Raw genomic sequence first — 18,568 nt, 5'->3', positions numbered from 1 at the left:
TCTTCTTGCCCAGAGTTTTCTGTCCCTGTTGTGTCCCCTCGTTTGTCCTGTGCTGTGTCACGGGTGTTGGTGTGTGTTTGGCCCGGAGCTGCTCTGCCTTGATGCTCAGTCTGGGTGTAGGGGTAATAGGATAATAGTGCTGGGGGCTTGAAATTTGTGATGTGGAGTGTAGCAGGGCTGTCGAGGGTATTCCTAGATTTCCACAAGATATGTGGAGCTGTCAAGGTATCCTGCAGCACTCTGACTGTTGTTCTGACTTTCTTTCAGATGCAGGTGGATGAAATCTGTGGCAGAGCCCCCCATCCTGGGTGAGGGGGCTCCCCTGAGAAGGTCGGTCACTGTTTTGATTTGCAGGGGAGGTGTAAATGGTGGCCGTGTTACAGCTCTGTTCTTTGTCTTTATTTTTAGACCAGACCCTGCGACGCCGGCGTTGGCCTCTGAGCGCAGCTGAAGCACAGGGCCGAGGACACAGGCAAGCTTAGGAGACTGTGAGTAGCAGAATTGCTGGTTTCTGGCTGATGTGCTGCTAAGAGCACAGGGTCACGTTTAGTTCTCTTTATTGTAGCTGACGAGGAGACACCAGCCTGGTCACAGCAGGAATTTCCCCGAGGGAGAGGCAGCCTTCTTTGGGACCCGGCGTGGATGCACCTCCCCAGACATCTGAGAGATAAGTGGAGAGCTCAGAGCCGTAGAGGGCATGAAAGAAGAGTGTGGGGTCACTAGCAAGGTTTTTTGAGTCAGGTTTGAAGACAGGGATGTCTAAGCTGTGACCCCTTAGGTTTCATCCAGGGAGAGTCTCATTCTGGATCACAGTGCCGAGGTGTGCAGGGCAGAGCAGTCCTGGTGTGTGTTGTGTCTGTTGTGCACTCTGTGTCTTGGGTGTCTTGTGTGTGCTGTCTTTTCCCTTAGCCCTTCAGGGGCCTGTCAAAACCTCTGGCATCAGTCTTAGCATTTCTGATCTCTGTGCTCCTCAGCCAGGTGCCTTTGTCTCAGCTGCTCGGACACTCATCAGAATCCATCTCTCTTCACAAGCATCCAGTCCGATGCCTTTTCAGGTCTTGTTCTGAGCTGTATTGACAGCCGTGCACCGCCCTGATCCATTCGGCGGGTTAGGTCTTGTGAGAATGCAAAGACAGGTCGAGGATTCTGACCGTAGGGTTCTCGGGCATCCATCTCTGCATTTCTTGGGATAAGTCATCCCGATGGCATCTTGTTCCTGCAGGGTTCTCTGAGCCTGGCCAGCTCACCTTCCATCTTACCTCGGTCATCTCATTCCGAGTTCTCTGGACCCTCAGGGTCATTCTTCTTGCCCAGAGTTTTCTGTCCCTGTTGCGTCCCCTCGTTTGTCCTGTGCTGTGTCACGGGTGTTGGTGTGTGTTTGGCCCGGAGCTGCTCTGCCTTGATGCACAGTCTGGGTGTGGGGGTAATAGGATAATAGTGCTGGGGGCTTGAAATTTGTGATGTGGGGTGTAGTTAGACTGTAGAGGGTATTCCTAGATTGCCACAAGATGTCTGGAGCTGTCAAGGTATCCTGCAGCACTCTGACTTTTGTCCGGACTTTCTTTCAGATGCAGAGGGATGAAATCCGTGGCAGAGCCCCCCATCCTGGGTGAGGGGCTCCCCTGAGAAGATCGATCGCTATTCAAGGTGAGAGTCACATATTTCACATTTTTTGGCACTCCAGTGCAGGCCACCTGCATTTACAGCTTGAAACAGGTGAGTCCCTTGGTAACCCCTGGGCAGCAGCTGGAGCCTGCTCCGGGCTGGGCTGAGGGAGCAAACACTTGTGGCTGACACAGCTCCACACTGGGGGTACTTGGGAAAACACCTGCCTTGTCCTGGATTGTTTTTTTTTTTGAGCTTTTGACAAGGTTTTAGTCATCACCTTGGTAAAAATAAATGGTAAGGACTGAAAACATGAGAGGCTGGCAGGTTATATGCACGAAAGACAACTTTTTTTTTCTTAAATATTTGTGCAACCTATATCTTAATTTTGAGACTCTTTTTTGGTCAACTTTATTGTAAAACCCCCTTATTTTCAAGTTAGCTGCTTCAATAATGAATTTGTTTTACAAATACCCGCTAATGTCCGAAGGTTAAAGCACTAACACCAACATCCCACCTCTTTTATTTTTGCAGCAAAATTTTATCTTTACTAAACTTGAAACTTGATGTTTTTTCAGGTAGTAAGTTAAAGAAGGTGTTTATCTGCCCATCACTGATAGTCAGGGTCATGAAGAAATTGCTCTAGTGTTCTAAAATAAATGCAGATTTTTAGGCCTCTCCCATTCTCTCTGACTAGCAGCATGTGAATTGATTTTTGATCTCCTTTCTGTTGGTGTCTGTGGGTTTTAAGCTGCATGGAGAAGGTGTCTGTGGACATGGCACCCAGGGAATGGTGCTGGGAAGGGCAGGATGGAAAGGAGCTGCTCAGGAATCCAGAGCAGCAGTGGAGTGGGAGCTGGTGCTGCTGCCTCAGTCACACCCTCCTGGACAGTCTGTGCAGTGATAATATTCCTACTTTCCTTCCTGAACCTGGGGTTGGAGGAGAACATGAGTCTTGGCATTGTTGGAAAGGGGAACTCCAGGGAAAAACTGCTGTTTGTGTCCTCAGAGAGCAGTGGGAAGAGCCTGGGAGAAATCCTGGCTGGCTGAGGGATCCTTGTGTCCCCTCAGGAATAAATCCCTGCGTCTCCTCAGACCTGCTGGTTTGCAGTAGAGTTTGGGCACCTTTCGCTGCAGCTGTGGTTCTTAATAACTGGAAGTCCATGGATTGCTGGGCGATTCCCATAAGTTCTCCTATTTTGTAGGAGCTGCACGGTGAGGTCAGCATTCTGAGGGAGGCCCTGGCACAGCTGCCAAGGGCAAGGAACGTGGAGCATCCCGGGGCTTCTCCCACCCGAGTTTCTCCCGGAGCGTGCTGCGTGTCGTGCCGGATGTTTAACCCGGGTTTGGGGTGTTCTCCTGCAGTCCCAGCTCTAACTGCTGCCCCCGAGCCCCGGCCTTGCTCGGTCCCAGCACTGAACCTGGCAGGTGGGTGTGCTTTTCCAGCCCTTGAATCCCACGGGCAATCCCAGATTCCCGGAGCTCCCCGAGGCACAGCCTGGCCTCCCTCCCTGGGAGCTGCATTTCAGTCTGCCTGGACCAAGGCCATCCTGTTTGAGACTTTATTCCTGTTGCTTTTCCTCTTGCAGGTTGTGGGCAAAAAGGAGAGAGCCAGTAGGAAGTGAAGCCACTGGAAGGCCTTATCCCAGTCCAAGGTTGGATAGGAGTAACTGGACCTGTTGAATTCCCACTTCCCTTTAAATTAGAGCAGAGGAAGCAGTTTTTAAATCATCATTCCATGAACTTTCACCAACTTCATGACTCTTGCAAAAGTTTTCAATGTTAGAAATTCCTGAGCTTGTTTTCCAGGCAAGCTTGGATTTAGATGTTATTCCTTCCTTTTATTTGAAGGAATAACTCTGATTTTCTCTCTGATTTTAGTAAGGGAATATTTATTTATTCCAATTTTCCATCCTAATTGGAATTTTTGCACCTTGTAGAGCACATTTCCAAGGAAATTTACCCAATTAATGTTGGTAAATCAGGAATTGTCCAGCACCATCTCCACAAAATTCTGTGAATTCCCAAGAAAACGTTGAAGTATTTCTTTGCCATGATTCATCTCTTTGTAAAGTTCAATTTACTGCATTTTTAATTACATAAATGCCATTAAAACCTGAATCCAGGCCTAGCTGCTGTTCCTTGGACACAAGGGGCTGGTTCTTTCCTACCTTGGCACATTTGGGTGTTTGTCCAAAATGAGCTTCCCACTAAAATAGAATTTGTTTCCAAGCAAAAGTGGGAATTGTCTAGAAAACCTTCTGTTCTGGGGGGCACTGGGTTTGTTTCCCTTATTGCTGCATAATTGAGGAAAGCCATGGTGCTTTTTTAGGCAGTGGCAGGAGGTGAAAGCTGCATTTATTTAATTTTGTATTTTATTTTTTGTTATTTTTGTATTTTTATGCTCTTTTGTTGTGGTTTCTCATGTTGCGTTTTGTGGTTTTTCAAAGACTTTTTCTTCCGTTTTTTAATTTTTATATTTTTTTCTTTAGCTATTTATTTACTTGTTAAAACTACTTTTAGTTTTTTATTTTAATTTTTTGTTTAAATTTTTTTTCCACTTTTTTGTTACTTTGAAATTTTTTTCTTTTGGTATTTTAATTTTATTTATTATTTTCTATAGTTTTGGTTTATTTTTTCATGTTTTCTTTGTTCCTTTTTTTTTTCCCCATACTCTTTCTTCCCCCGGGCGCCTGGGGGTTTGGCTGTTGGCAAGAAAGATGAGAAATGACCTCCGTGCCCGCTGGACGTCGGGATGTCATAGAGAGCGCAGTTGGCAAAAGCTCTGTATTTTCTGCTCCATAAAACTCCTGAAGGGAGAAAGCTGTGACCACCGTGGTGCCCTTTTTTCCTTCCCAGCCCCGACCAGGTCTCCTCCTACCCGTGCACAGTGTTACCAGCAGCAGCCTGCTGTCCAGGCTGTCGAGGCGTATTTCAGAGGGGGCAATAAAAACAAAGTAGACGTTTTATTTTGTAACTCTCCGACCCTGCTTGTTTATTAGCAAAGAACTCCAAAACAAAGCGAACAAAAAAAGAAAACCCACAAACTAAACTCCCCCGCAACCCACCAAAAAAAAACCATAGAGAAAGAGAAAACATGCCCATATTATTTGAATAAAGATTAAAACTTTACCCCTTAGAAAACCAGGCTCATTTAATTCAAATTAATTGTGTTTCTGATGTGTTAGGTTAATGAATTCATCTAGTGTAAAATATCGTTTAAAATATAAACAAACGAATTAAAAAATAATGAAAAAGAAAAATAACAAAAAGTATAGGATATGAAAAATAATATAAATAATAAATACACAATATATTATTACATACTACACGTTTTATAAATATATATAATATACATAATATAAACATCTATAATGTACATAATCATGATATTTCAATGAAATGTATTATTATTTATAACATTACATAATAAATAATAAATTATTTTATATATAACTTTCTATACTTAATATATATAATAAATATAATAGTATAATAAACATAATACATGATGTATAATGTACATAATATAAAAGCTGAATTGTAATGATTAATGTAAATATCAGAATCACAAAGATAAAAAATATTGAAATAGAGCCTGAACGAAAGGCTTTTTTGTTTCGGTCTGGTTGCTGGCGGGGCTCTCGCAGGTGTGCTCGGGGGTCTTTTGGGCCATTTATTCCGGAGGCTGTTCGGAAGGGCATTTCTGGGCACGTTCGTTTATGGCTCCGCTCCGCGCCGCCGCGCGGCAGTGCTGCCACCCTGTGGGCAGAGAGCGGTAGTGCAGCTTCCCCCCCGCCCGGCCCGCCCGATCTGTGCGGCAATGCTGCCACCGTGTGGGCAAACAGCGGTAGTGCAGCTGTCCCTCCCGCCCGTCCCGCCTGATCTGTGCGGCAATGCTGCCACCGTGTGGGCAGAGAGCGGTAGCGCAGCTGTCCCTCCCGCCCGTCCCGCCTGATCTGTGCGGCAATGCTGCCACCCTGTGGGCAAAGAGCGGTAGTGCAGCTGTCCCCCCCGCCCGTCCCCGACGCGCGTGGCAGCCCCGCATTGTGAGCTCGGGGGCGGCGCTGCCGCCCGCCCGCCCGCAGCTCGGGGCCGAAAGGGAGGGAAAAAGGCAAGGAGCCCGGGCGCGTGGCAGCCGGCTGCCTGCGCGCGCCACCCGGACCCCGGAGCCGTCCGGGCGCGATTTTCCGCGGCGTCTGCGGGTGTGCGGACACGGGATAGGGGCGCAGCGGCGCCGCGGGCGGCAGTCCATTGAGTCAGGCGCTTGTGTGAGCGGCCGAGGGGGCATTTTAGTGGGTTCCACTACCAAGATGGCGGCGAGACGCGAGGCGCCTGACCTTCTAAAAAGGGCGGCCAAAAGGGCGGCAAAAATAAGGACCCTATAGGTGTTTATGCAGCTGCCTGCACAAGACCCCGACTACGGCGCCGCCCGGGGGCAATTTTCCGCGGCGTTTCCAGGTGTGGGGACACGGGCCGTGTGCTCAGTCTCGCCGCGTTCGCGTTCAGACTCGTTGATTTAGTCAGGCGTCTGCGTAAACACCTGCCGGGGGCCTATGCCGAGCCGCAAAGAACATGGCGGCCGGGACGGAAGTGGCCTCAGGAGCAACCAAGATGGCGGCAAGGGAAAGCGGAAGTCACACGTCGCCCCTCACAAAATGGCGCCGAAGCGCGAGGCGCCCGACCTTCCAAGAAAGGCGGCCAAAAGGGCGGGAAAAAATAAGGACCCTATAGGCATTTAGCCAGACGCCTGCACAAAAACCCCGACTACGGCGCTGCCCGGGCGCAATTTTCCGCGGCGTTTCCAGGTGTGCCGACACGGGCCGTGTGCTCAGTCGCGACGCGCTTGCGTTCGGATTCGTGGATTTAGTCAGGCGTCTGTGTAAACACCTGGCGGAGGCCTATGCCGAGCCACAAAGAACATGGCGGCCGGGACGGAAGTGGCCTCAGCCGCAACCAAGATGGCGGCAAGCAAAAGCGGAAGTCACGCGTCGCCCCTCACAAAATGGCGCCGAGGCGCGAGGCGCCCGACCTTCCAAAAAGGGCGGCCAAAAGGGCGGGAAAAAATAAGGACCCTGTAGGCGTTTACGCAGATGCCTGCACAAAAACCCCGACTACAGCGCCGCCCGGGCGCAATTTTCCGCGGCGTTTCCAGGTGTGCAGACACCGGCCATGTGCTCATCCGCGCCGCCTCCGGGTTCGGATTCGTGGATTTAGTCAGGCGTCTGTGTAAACACCTGCCGGGGGCCTTAGCGGTGCCGCAAAAAAGATGCCGGCGGGACCGGAAGTGGCCTCAGACGCAACCATGATGGCGGCAAGGAAGGGCGGAATGCTCGTGGGGCTCATCGCGGCCGAAAATCACCGAGTGCAGCTCACACCCTGCAATGGCAAAAGCTGTTTTATTAAAACTCAGCCGAGAATTTTCCTCTTATTTCCAGGTCACAGGATATACTGAGCCTGAGAGGGATCCTAAAATCTGACTCTCAAGCAGACGGACCGTTTGAGAATCGAACTCAGCACCTTGGCATTACCCGGACTCTGCTCCAAGCAGCTGAACCAATCTCTGCATTATGGGGATGGACCTCCATAGGATGGCAACGCTTGGCCCCACTAAGGTAAGTGCAGTGCCGCCTTCTCTGCCAAAGCTGCTTCACACACCAGCCCCTGGAATGGCTCGAGGGCAGAACTGGCTGGCAGGTCACGACAGCACAAAGCTCTTCCAGTGACGCTGATTTCCTGTCCTTTCCAGGATTTACTCAACAGCTGCCGTAAAAGTACTTACACAAAGTCTCTTTCTGGGCGGAAAGGAGCAGGACAAGTCCCGAGGCTTCCCTTCTTCCACGGCCAAAGTTCTGGAGAGAGGCAGGGCCGGTCCCACCCGCACAGGGGCGTTTCCTGCAGGTGAGTGTTGCCGGGCCAAACTGATGGCAGCTGCTGAGGCCGGGGCTGCTTTTCTGGCCGGAGGCCTCGGTGCCCCCCCGTGCCGCCTGCAGTGTCCCTCGGTGTTTCCTGCAGGTGTCCCGGGTGCCCGGAGGCGCAGGGAGGAAGGAGGCCGGCAGCCCCAGCGGGGCCAGCAGCCCTGGGATGATGTGCAGGGGAGGAGCTGTGCCTGCGGGGCCCCGCCCGTGGCAGCGGCGGCCAAACGCAGGGCCCGGGGCCGGGCTCGGGGCTGGCACGGACACGGCCCCGGGGCTGCCGCGGCTCCTCGGCCAGGGGCTGCTCCCGCCGGGCACGGGGAGATGCTGCAGCCCGGACAGAGGCACCCACAGCCCAAGAGCTCCCCAGGGAACAGCTGGCATTGCCCGGGAACGGCGGCTCGGGCTGTCTGCAGAGGGGCTCAGACAGCAATTCCCACCTCCCGGAGCTCCCACACAGTTGCCAGGGATGTCCTGGCCACCCCAAATCCCCTCCCTTTCAGCCTGAGGACATCACCCATCGGCAGCATTAAAGCCAAGGTGCTCCTCCCTCACAGAAATTAAATCCAGAGCAACGGCCCTCGGAGATGCCTCAAAATCAAAGGTTTGAGTGGGATGGAGTTTCGTTTGGATGAAGTCTGGACTTTTCCAGGGAGCCAGCCGGAGTGCAGAAGTGATGGAAAGCTTTTGCAGGTGGGTCCCACTGGAGGTGTGCTGAAGGCAGGGATGGGCATCCCTTGCCTGAGGGAAAGGCACTTGCAGAGGCCACTGCTGGGGCTCGGAAAGGAGCTGAGCTCCTGCAGGGAGCTGTGTCCTCCCGAGGGCACAGGGGCTGCCTCAGCACAGGCCGGCCAGTGCCTTCTCCTGCTCTGAAACATCACCTGGAGCCCGAGCTCAGGGGGTGGCTGAATTCCAGGGAAATCTGACAGGTGACCCCCAGGGGATGAGGGTTAGAATTAACCAAATCTATGGAATAGAAACCTATCCTGTCCCCATCCTGCTGAGCTTCCTTGGAAGCTCTGCTGGTTCCTGACACATCTGGCATTCAAGCAGCAGCTCTGCGTGGGAATATCCATGCTCTGTGAGGCACTGTGAGGTTATTGCAGCAGGAACTGAGCAGGGAATTCGGGGCCGTGGGTATAATTCATCTAAACTAGCAAAGGTGACAGTGAACCCCAAATCTGGGCACCACACAGAGAACAATCTTTGTGCTGCCCTGTCAGCTCAAGCCCCTGGGCTGGGAAGTTTTGGGAGTCAAACATATGAAATGTTAAAAGTCACAGCAACTGGTGTCACCCCGAGGGACAGTCCAAGTCCCAGACAATTCCTCTGCAGTCCCCTGGGGGGGAAAACACCCTCTGTCTGCCAGGAGCCCTGACTCTGTTTCTCCTATCAGCTGTGTTGGGCTTTAAGAACTTGAAATAACTTTGAAGCCAAAGAAATCACCTTTGCCTTCTGGTTTGATTGTGTTTTTTTGTTGTTGTTTTTTTTTTTTCTTTCAGATGCTGGACTTGCTTCTGTGGATGTGTGCTGAGCTCTGGCTGCAGGGGACTGTCAGGCCTGAATGGCTGTGAGTTTGTGCTCTTCTCGCTGGGGAAGCAGAAATAATTATTAATTAGACTGCAGAAATGTTTTCAGAAACCTTTCCCCTTTCCTGCCCTTTGCTGGTGGATCTTCTCTTTCTGCCTTTGACTTTACAAAGCTGTTCCCTGATGTCAATTCCCCTGCCTGAATTCCTTGCAGCTCCTAGCTGGGAAAAACTGGGATGATGTCCTAGGGATGTTCTTAGGGGAGGACAGAGGTGAGATTTTTGCCTGTATTTTTCTAATATTTTCTAAAATTTCAGGGAGCTGCTCCTGCTCCTGCCCCTAATCCTGCTGCTGCTGCACAAGTGGAGCCTTGTCAGCGAAGACCTGCATCTGCAGGAGGCCCCGCAGGCCCTGGCTGGGAAGTGCCAAAACAAAGAAGTGATCAGTAAGTGCTGAACTGCTTCCAGGAGGGCATATTTTGTTGCAGCCGTTACAGACCAACCGTGTGGTGCTGGTGACTTTGTGTGAGTTGCTTTATTAAAGCCAATCGTTGGTAAGGGTTTTGAGCCTGCCTTGGAGAGCACTTGGAGCTCTGGGTGCCCTGGCTTTCCCCTAGGTGGCCCTGGGGTGCCCTGGCTGTCCCCTAGGTGTCCCTGGGGTGCTCTGGCTGTCCCTGGGGTTGCCCTGGCTGTCCCCTAGGTGTCCCTGGAGTGCCCTGGCTGTCCCCTAGGTGTCCCTTGGGGTCCACGGGCTGTCCCCTAGGTGTCCCTTGGGGGGACCTGACTGTCCCTGGGATGCCCTGGCTGTCCCCTAGGTGTCCCTTGGGGTCCACGGGCTGACCACTAGGTGTCCCTTGGGGGGACCTGACTGTCCCTGGGATGCCCTGGCTGTCCCCTAGGTGTCCCTGGGGGTGCCCTGACTGTCCCCTAGTTGTCCCTGGGGTGCCCTGGCTGTCCCCTAGGTGTCCCAGGGCTGCCCTGGCTGTCTTTTAGGTGTCCCTGGGGGTGCCCTGACTGTCCCCTAGGTGTCCCTGTGGGGGCCCTGGCTGTTCTCGGGGTGCCCTGACTGTCCCCTAGATGTCCCTGGCATTCCCCAAGGCGTGCCTGCGGGTGACCTGGCTGTCCCCTAGGTGTCCCTGGGGGTGCCCTGCCTGTCCCCTAGGGGTACCTTGTCTGTCCCTGGGGGGGCCCTGGCTGTCCCTGTGGGGGCCCTGGCTGTCTTCCTAGGTGTCCCTGGGGGGCCCTGGCTGTCCCCTAGATGTCCTTGGGGTGCCTTGCTGTCCCCAAGGCGTCCCTGGGGTGCCCTGGCTGTCCCCTAGGTGTCCCTGGGGGTGCCCTGGCTGTCCCTGGGGGTCCCTGGCTGTCCCATAGGTATCCCTAGGGGTGCCTTGTCTGTCCCTGGGGGGGCGCTGGGGGTACCCTGGTGTCCCTGGGAGGGCCCTGGCTGTCCCCTAAGTGTCCCTGGGGGTGCTCTGGTGTCCCTGGGGATGCCCTGGCTGTCCCCTAGCTGTCCCTGGGGGTGCCCTGGGTGTCCCTGGGGTGCCCTGGCTGTCCCCTAGGTGTCCCTGGGGGTGCCCTGGCTGTCCCTGGTGTGCCCTAGCTGTCCCCTACGTGTCCCTGGGGGTGCCCTGGGTGTCCCTGGGGTGCTCTAGGGGTGCCCCGGCTGTCCCTGGGGGTGCCCTGGCTGTCCCCTAGGTGTCCCTGGGGGTGCCCTGGCTGTCCCCTTGGTGTCCCTGGGGTACCCTGGCTGTCCCTTAGATGTCCCTGGGTGTGCCCTGGCTCTCCTTGGGGTGCCCTGGCTGTCCCTTATGTGTCCCTGGGGGTGCCCAGGGTGTCCCTGGGGTGCCTTGCTGTCCCCTAGGTGTCCCTGGGGGTGCCCTGCCTGCCCCTAGGTGTCCCTCGGTTGCCTTGGCTGTCCCCTAGGTGTCCCTGGGTGTGCCCTGGTGTCCCTGCGGTGCCCTGGCTGTCCCCTAGGTGTCCCTGGGGGTGCCCTGGCTGTCCCCTTGGTGTCCCTGGGGTACCCTGGCTGTCCGTTAGATGTCCCTGGGTGTGCCCTGGCTCTCCTTGGGGTGCCCTGGCTGTCCCTTATGTGTCCCTGGGGGTGCCCAGGGTGTCCCTGGGGTGCCTTGCTGTCCCCTAGGTGTCCCTGGGTGTGCCCTGGTGTCCCTGCGGTGCCCTGGCTGTCCCCTAGGTGTCCCTGGGGGTGCCCTGCCTGTCCCCGAGGTGTCCCTGGGGGTTCCCTGGCTGTCCCCTAGTTGTCCCTGGGGGAGCCCTGGCTGACCCTAGGGTGCTCTGCCTGTCCCCTAGGTGTCCCTGGGGGTGCCCTGGGTGTCCCTGTGGGTGCCCTGGCTGTCCCCTAGGTGTCCCTGGGGTCCCCTGGGTGTCCCCGGGGGTGGCCTGGCTGTTCCTGTGGTGCCCTGGCTGTCCTTTAGGTGTCCTTGGGGTGCCCTGGCTGTCCCCTAGGTGTCCCAGGGCTGCCCTGGCTGTCTCTTAGGTGTCCCTGGGGGTGCCCTGGCTGTCCCTGTGGGGGCCCTGGCTGTCCCCTAGGTGTCCCTGGGGTGCCCTGGCTGTCCCTGGGGTACCCAGGCTTTCCTTTAGGTGTCCCTAGGGGTGCCCTGGCTGTCCCGTAGTTGTCCCTGGAGGTGCCCTTGCTGTCCATTGGGGGGCCCTGGCTGTCCCTGTGGGGCCCTGGCTGTCCCCTAGGTGTCCCTGGGGGTGCCTTGTCTGTCTCTTGGGGGGCCCTGGCTGTCCCTGTGGGGGCCCTGGCTGTCTTCTAGGTGTCTCTGGGGGGCCCCGGCTGTCCCCTAGGTGTCCCAGGGCTGCCCTGGCTGTCTCATACGTGTCCCTGGGGGTGCCCTGGCTGTTCCTTAGGTGTCCCTGGAGGTGCCCTGGCTGTCCTCTTGGTGTCCCTTGGGGTGCCCTGGGTGTCCCTGGCTATCCCCTAGGTGTCCCCGGGGATGCCCTGGCTATCCCTGGGGGGGCCCTGGCTGTCCCTGGGGTGCCCTAGCTGTCCCCTAGGTGTCCCTGGGGGTGCCCTGGCTGTCCCCTTGGTGTCCCTGGGGTAACCTGGCTGTCCCTTAGATGTCCCTGGGGGTGCCCTGGCTCTCCTTGGGGTGCCCTGGCTGTCCCTTATGTGTCCCTGGGGGTGCCCAGGGTGTCCCTGGGGGTGCCCTGCCTGTTCCCTAGGTGTCCCTGGGGTTGCCTTGGCTGTCCCCTAGTTGTCCCTGGTGGTGCCCTGGCTGTCCCTGGGGATCCCTGGCTGTCCCCTAGGCGTGCCTGCGGGTGACCTGGCTGTCCCCTAGGTGTCCCTGGGGTGCCCTGGCTTTCCCTGGGGTGCCCTGGCTGTCCCCTAGGTGTCCTTGGGGATGCCCTGGTGTCCCTGGGGGTGCCCTGCCTGTCCCCTAGGTGTCCCTGGGGGTGCCCTGGGTGTCCCTGTCAGGGCCCTGGCTGTCCCTTATGTGTCCCTAGGGGTACCTTGTCTGTCCCTGGGGGGGCCCTGGCTGTCCCTGTGGGGGCTCTGGCTGTCCCCTAGGTGTCCCTGGTGTGCCCTGGCTGTCCCTGGGGTACCCAGGCTTTCCTTTAAGTGTCCCTAGGGGTGCCCTGGCTGTCCCGTAGCTGTCCCTGGGGTGCCCTGGCTGTCCCTTAGGTGTCCCTGGGGGTGCCCTGGCTGTCCCTGTGGGGGCCCTGGCTGTCCCTGTGGGGCCCTGGCTGTCCCCTAGGTGTCCCTGGGGGTGCCTTGTCTGTCTCTTGGGGGGCCCTGGCTGTCTTCTAGGTGTCCCTGGGGGGCCCTGGCTGTCCCCTAGGTGTCCCAGGGCTGCCCTGGCTGTCTCATAGGTGTCCCTGGGGGTGCCCTGGCTGTTCCTTAGGTGTCCCTGGGGGTGCCCTGGCTGTCCCTTAGGTGTCCCTGGGGGTGCCCTGGCTGTCCCTGGGGTGCCCTGGCTGTCCATTAGGTGTCCCTGGGGTGCCCTGGCTGTCCCCTAGGTGTCCCTGGGGGTGCTCTGGCTGTCCCCTAGGTGTCCCTGGGGGTGCCCTGGCTGTCCCCTAGGTGTCCCTGCCTCGCTCGTATCCTCGACTCCGCCTCCGGCGCCATGGTGACACCCCTCCCAGTCTGGACCAGTGTGGCCACACCCCCTCCCCTGGGGCCATTAGACCCATCCCAGTACAGACCAGTAAGGCACCGTGTGCCCACCATGGACCCCCACACGCCTGCCAGTTCGTCCCAGTCCACTCCCCGTCCATCCCAGTTCCGTCTGATCACCCTCCCAGTGCTCCCAGTCCATCCCAGTCCCGCAGGTGCTGGTGCTTGTGGCTTGATCAGCTGGTGCCTGTCCGCAACGTGGAGCGGGTCAACTGAGGCCTCAGGGGGAGGGGGGGGGCGGATTTTGGGGGGTCCTGAGTTGTCCTGGAGGGGTTTGGGGGGTTTTGGGGGGTCTGCGGGGAGTCTCAAGGGGCTGCTGTGGGTGTTTTTGGGGGGGCTTCGGGAGGTTTGGGCGGCCCATTTGAGGCATCAAAGGAACCTGAGGAGGGTTTTGCGGGCTCCTGGAGGTCGGGGGGGCCCTGGGGGTGGTTTGGGGGGCACTGGGGGGTTCCAGCCCGTGACCCCCCCCCGTTTTTAACCCCCCCCCCCCCGAGCTGTTTCGGTCTCATCGACGCCCTCCTGAAGCCCAAGGGGGGGTGGGCGCTGGGCCCCCCCCGCTGCCCCCTCCCCCTGCCACCCCCGCGACGCCCTGCAGGTGAGGGACCCCCAAAAACCCCTCCCCGGACCCCAAATTCACCCCTGGGACCCCAAAAAACCCCCAAAACCTCTCCCCGGACCCCAAATTCAGCCCTGAGGCCCCAAAAAACCCCCAAAAACCCCTCCCCATGAACCCCAAATCCACCCCTGGGACCCCCCAAAACCTCCCCAGGACCCCAGATCCACCCCGGGACCCCCAAATCCATCCCTTGGACCCCCAAAAACCCCCAAATCCATCCCTGGGACCCCCCAAAACCTCCCTCCAAACCCCAAATTCACCCCTCGGACCTCCAGAATCCTTCCACAGGACCCCTCAGGGGTCGTTCCCCACGAAAAAGTGCGGGAAACGTGAGGGGAGAAAAAGGGCGGGAAACGTGAGGGGAGAAAAAGGGCAGGAAACGTGAGGGGAGAAAAAGGGCGGGATCAAGTGGAGGGGATCAATGGAATTTTGGGGGGGGTCAGCGACGCTGAGGAAGGATCAATGGAATATTGGGGGGGCATCAATGACATTGGGGGGGTCAGTGACACTCGGGTGGGGATCAATGATGCTGTGGGGGGGTCGATATCAGCTCGGGGGGCGGCCATGGGTTTTTGGGGGGCCGCAACGCAGGCATCCGTGCTGGGTTTGGAGCGGGGGGGCCCCTTCAACCTCTGGGGGGGCCCTGGCTGTCCCCTGGCTGTCCCTGGGGGTCCCTGGCTGTCCCCTAGGTGTCCCTGGGGTGCCCTGGCTGTCCCCTAGGTGTCCTTGGGGTGCCCTGGCTGTCCCCTAGGTGTCCCTGGGGGTGCCCTGGCTGTCCCATAGGTGTCCCTAGGGGTGCCTTGTCTGTCCCTGGGGGGGCCCTGGGGGTACCCTGGTGTCCCTGGGAGGGCCCTGGCTGTCCCCTAAGTGTCCCTGGGGGTGCTCTGGTGTCCCTGGGGATGCCCTGGCTGTCCCCTAGCTGTCCCTGGGGGTGCCCTGGGTGTCCCTGGGGTGCCCTGGCTGTCGCCTAGGTGTCCCTGGGGGTGCCCTGGCTGTCCCTGGGGTGCTCTAGGGGTGCCCCGGCTGTCCCTGGGGGTGCCCAGGCTGTCCCCTAGGGGTCCCTGGGGGTACCCTGGCTGTCCCTGGGGTGCCCTGGCTGTCCCCTAGGTGTCCCTGGGGTGCCGTGGCTGTCCCCTTGGTGACCCTGGGGGTGACCTGCCTGTCCCCTAGGTGTCCCTGGAGGTGCCCTGGCTGTCCCCTTGGTGTCCCTGGGGGTGCCCTGGGTGTCCCTGGCTATCCCCTAGGTGTCCCCAGGGATGCCCTGGCTATCCCTGGGGGGGCCCTGGCTGTCCCTGGGGTGCCCTAGCTGTCCCCTAGGTGTCCCTGGGGGTGCCCTGGCTGTCCCCTTGGTGTCCCTGGGGTACCCTGGCTGTCCCTTAGATGTCCCTGGGGGTGCCCTGGCTCTCCTTGGGGTGCCCTGGCTGTCCCTTATGTGTCCCTGGGGGTGCCCAGGGTGTCCCTGGGGTGCCTTGCTGTCCCCTAGGTGTCCCTGGGGGTGCCCTGCCTGTTCCCTAGGTGTCCCTGGGGTTGCCTTGGCTGTCCCCTAGGTGTCCCTGGGGGTGCCCTGGCTGTCCTTGGGGTGCTCTGGCTGTCCCCTAGGTGTCCCTGGAGTGCCCTGACTGTCCCCTAGGTGTCCCTGGGGGTTCCCTGGCTGTCCCCTAGTTGTCCCTGGGGGAGCCCTGGCTGTCCCCTAGTTGTCCCTGGGGGAGCCCTGGCTGTCCCAAGGGTGCCCTGCCTGTCCCCTAGGTGTCCGTGGGAGTGCCCTGGCTGTCCCCAAGGTGTCCCTGGGGGTGCCCTGGGTGTCCCTGCGGAGTCCCTGACTGTCCCCTAGGTGTCCCAGAGGGTGCCCTGGCTGTCCCTGGGGTGCCCTGGCTGTCCCCTAACGGTCCCTGGGGGTGCCCTGGCTGCCCCTGGGGTGCCCTGTCTGTCCCCTAGTTGTCCCTGGTGGTGCCCTGGCTGTCCCTGGGGATCCCTGGCTGTCCCCTAGGCGTGCCTGCGGGTGCCCTGCCTGTCCCCTAGGTGTCCCTGGGGGTGCCCTGGCTGTTCCCTAGGTGTCCCTGGGGTGCCCTGGCTTTCCCTGGGGTGCCCTGGCTGTCCCCTAGGTGTCCTTGGGGATGCCCTGGTGTCCCTGGGGGTGCCCTGCCTGTCCCCTAGGTGTCCCTGGGGGTGCCCTGGGTGTCCCTGTCAGGGCCCTGGCTGTCCCTTATGTGTCCCTAGGGGTACCTTGTCTGTCCCTGGGGGGGCCCTGGCTGTCCCTGTGGGGGCCTTGGCTGTCCCCTAGGTGTCCCTGGGGTGCCCTGGCTGTCCATTAGGTGTCCCTGGGGGTGCCCTGGCTGTCTCCTAGGTGTCCCTGCCTCGCTCGTATCCTCGACTCCGCCTCCGGCGCCATGGTGACACCCCTCCCAGTCTGGACCAGTGTGGCCACACCCCCTCCCCTGGGGCCATTAGACCCATCCCAGTACAGACCAGTAAGGCACCGTGTGCCCACCATGGACCCCCACACGCCTGCCAGTTCGTCCCAGTCCACTCCCCGTCCATCCCAGTTCCGTCTGATCACCCTCCCAGTGCTCCCAGTCCATCCCAGTCCCGCAGGTGCTGGTGCTTGTGGCTTGATCAGCTGGTGCCTGTCCGCAACGTGGAGCGGGTCAAATGAGGCCTCAGGGGGAGGGGGGGGGCGGATTTTGGGGGGTCCTGGGGGTCCCGAGTTGTCCTGGAGGGGTTTGGGGGGTTTTGGGGGGTCTGCGGGGAGTCTCAAGGGGCTGCTGTGGGTGTTTTTGGGGGGGCTTCGGGAGGTTTGGGCGGCCCATTTGAGGCATCAAAGGAACCTGAGGAGGGTTTTGCGGGCTCCTGGAGGTCGGGGGGGCCCTGGGGGTGGTTTGGGGGGCACTGGGGGGTTCCAGCCCGTGACCCCCCCCCGTTTTTAACCCCCCCCCCCCGAGCTGTTTCGGTCTCATCGACGCCCTCCTGAAGCCCAAGGGGGGGTGGGCGCTGGGCCCCCCCCCGCTGCCCCCTCCCCCTGCCACCCCCGCGACGCCCTGCAGGTGAGGGACCCCCAAAAACCCCTCCCCGGACCCCAAATTCACCCCTGGGACCCCAAAAAACCCCCAAAACCTCTCCCCGGACCCCAAATTCAGCCCTGAGGCCCCAAAAAACCCCCAAAAACCCCTCCCCATGAACCCCAAATCCACCCCTGGGACCCCCCAAAACCTCCCCAGGACCCCAGATCCACCCCGGGACCCCCAAATCCATCCCTTGGACCCCCAAAAACCCCCAAATCCATCCCTGGGACCCCCCAAAACCTCCCTCCAAACCCCAAATTCACCCCTCGGACCTCCAGAATCCTTCCACAGGACCCCTCAGGGGTCGTTCCCCACGAAAAAGTGCGGGAAACGTGAGGGGAGAAAAAGGGCGGGAAACGTGAGGGGAGAAAAAGGGCGGGAAACGTGAGGGGAGAAAAAGGGCGGGATCAAGTGGAGGGGATCAATGGAATTTTGGGGGGGGGTCAGCGACGCTGAGGAAGGATCAATGGAATATTGGGGGGGCATCAATGACATTGGGGGGGTCAGTGACACTCGGGTGGGGATCAATGATGCTGTGGGGGGGGTCGATATCAGCTCGGGGGGCGGCCATGGGTTTTTGGGGGGCCACAACGCAGGCATCCGTGCTGGGTTTGGAGCGGGGGGGCCCCTTCAACCTCTGGGGGGGCCCTGGCTGTCCCCTGGCTGTCCCTGGGGGTCCCTGGCTGTCCCCTAGGTGTCCCTGGGGTGCCCTGGCTTTCCCTGGGGTGCCCTGGCTGTCCCCTAGGTGTCCCTGGGGGTGCCCTGGCTGTCCCATAGGTGTCCCTAGGGGTGCCTTGTCTGTCCCTGGGGGGGCCCTGGGGGTACCCTGGTGTCCCTGGGAGGGCCCTGGCTGTCCCCTAAGTGTCCCTGGGGGTGCCCTGGCTGTCCCTGGGGTGCTCTAGGGGTGCCCCGGCTGTCCCTGGGGGTGCCCAGGCTGTCCCCTAGGGGTCCCTGGGGGTACCCTGGCTGTCCCTGGGGTGCCCTGGCTGTCCCCTAGGTGTCCCTGGGGTGCCGTGGCTGTCCCCTTGGTGACCCTGGGGGTGACCTGCCTGTCCCCTAGGTGTCCCTGGAGGTGCCCTGGCTGTCCCCTTGGTGTCCCTGGGGGTGCCCTGGGTGTCCCTGGCTATCCCCTAGGTGTCCCCGGGGATGCCCTGGCTATCCCTGGGGGGGCCCTGGCTGTCCCTGGGGTGCCCTAGCTGTCCCCTAGGTGTCCCTGGGGGTGCCCTGGCTGTCCCCTTGGTGTCCCTGGGGTACCCTGGCTGTCCCTTAGATGTCCCTGGGGGTGCCCTGGCTCTCCTTGGGGTGCCCTGGCTGTCCCTTATGTGTCCCTGGGGGTGCCCAGGGTGTCCCTGGGGTGCCTTGCTGTCCCCTAGGTGTCCCTGGGGGTGCCCTGCCTGTTCCCTAGGTGTCCCTGGGGTTGCCTTGGCTGTCCCCTAGGTGTCCCTGGGTGTGCCCTGGTGTCCCTGGGGTGCCCTGGCTGTCCCCTAGGTGTCCCTGGGGGTGCCCTTCCTGTCTCCGAGGTGTCCCTGGGGGTGCCCTGGCTGTCCTTGGGGTGCTCTGGCTGTCCCCTAGGTGTCCCTGGAGTGCCCTGACTGTCCCCTAGGTGTCCCTGGGGGTTCCCTGGCTGTCCCCTAGTTGTCCCTGGGGGAGCCCTGGCTGTCCCCTAGTTGTCCCTGGGGGAGCCCTGGCTGTCCCAAGGGTGCCCTG

General features: G+C 59.1%; 1 long non-coding RNA gene across 1 annotated transcript; it reads left to right on the top strand.

Annotated features, from left to right (window-relative positions):
• Positions 1-1,044: 1,044 nt before the first annotated feature.
• Positions 1,045-4,644, top strand: LOC136304565 (uncharacterized). Its single transcript, XR_010724660.1, has 4 exons — positions 1,045-1,647; positions 2,811-3,033; positions 3,195-3,260; positions 4,326-4,644. It is a non-coding gene; the product is annotated as an uncharacterized lncRNA (long non-coding RNA).
• The last annotated feature ends 13,924 nt before the right edge of the window (positions 4,645-18,568 follow it).

The sequence above is a fragment of the Chamaea fasciata genome, unplaced genomic scaffold (genome assembly GCF_029207755.1).
Source record: "Chamaea fasciata isolate MVZ Bird 193981 ecotype frontalis unplaced genomic scaffold, bChaFas1.0.hap1 SCAF_122, whole genome shotgun sequence".
Taxonomy (NCBI): domain Eukaryota; kingdom Metazoa; phylum Chordata; class Aves; order Passeriformes; family Sylviidae; genus Chamaea; species Chamaea fasciata.
Note: the sequence above shows the minus strand (reverse complement) of the source record. Positions and strands in the feature narration are given on the sequence as shown.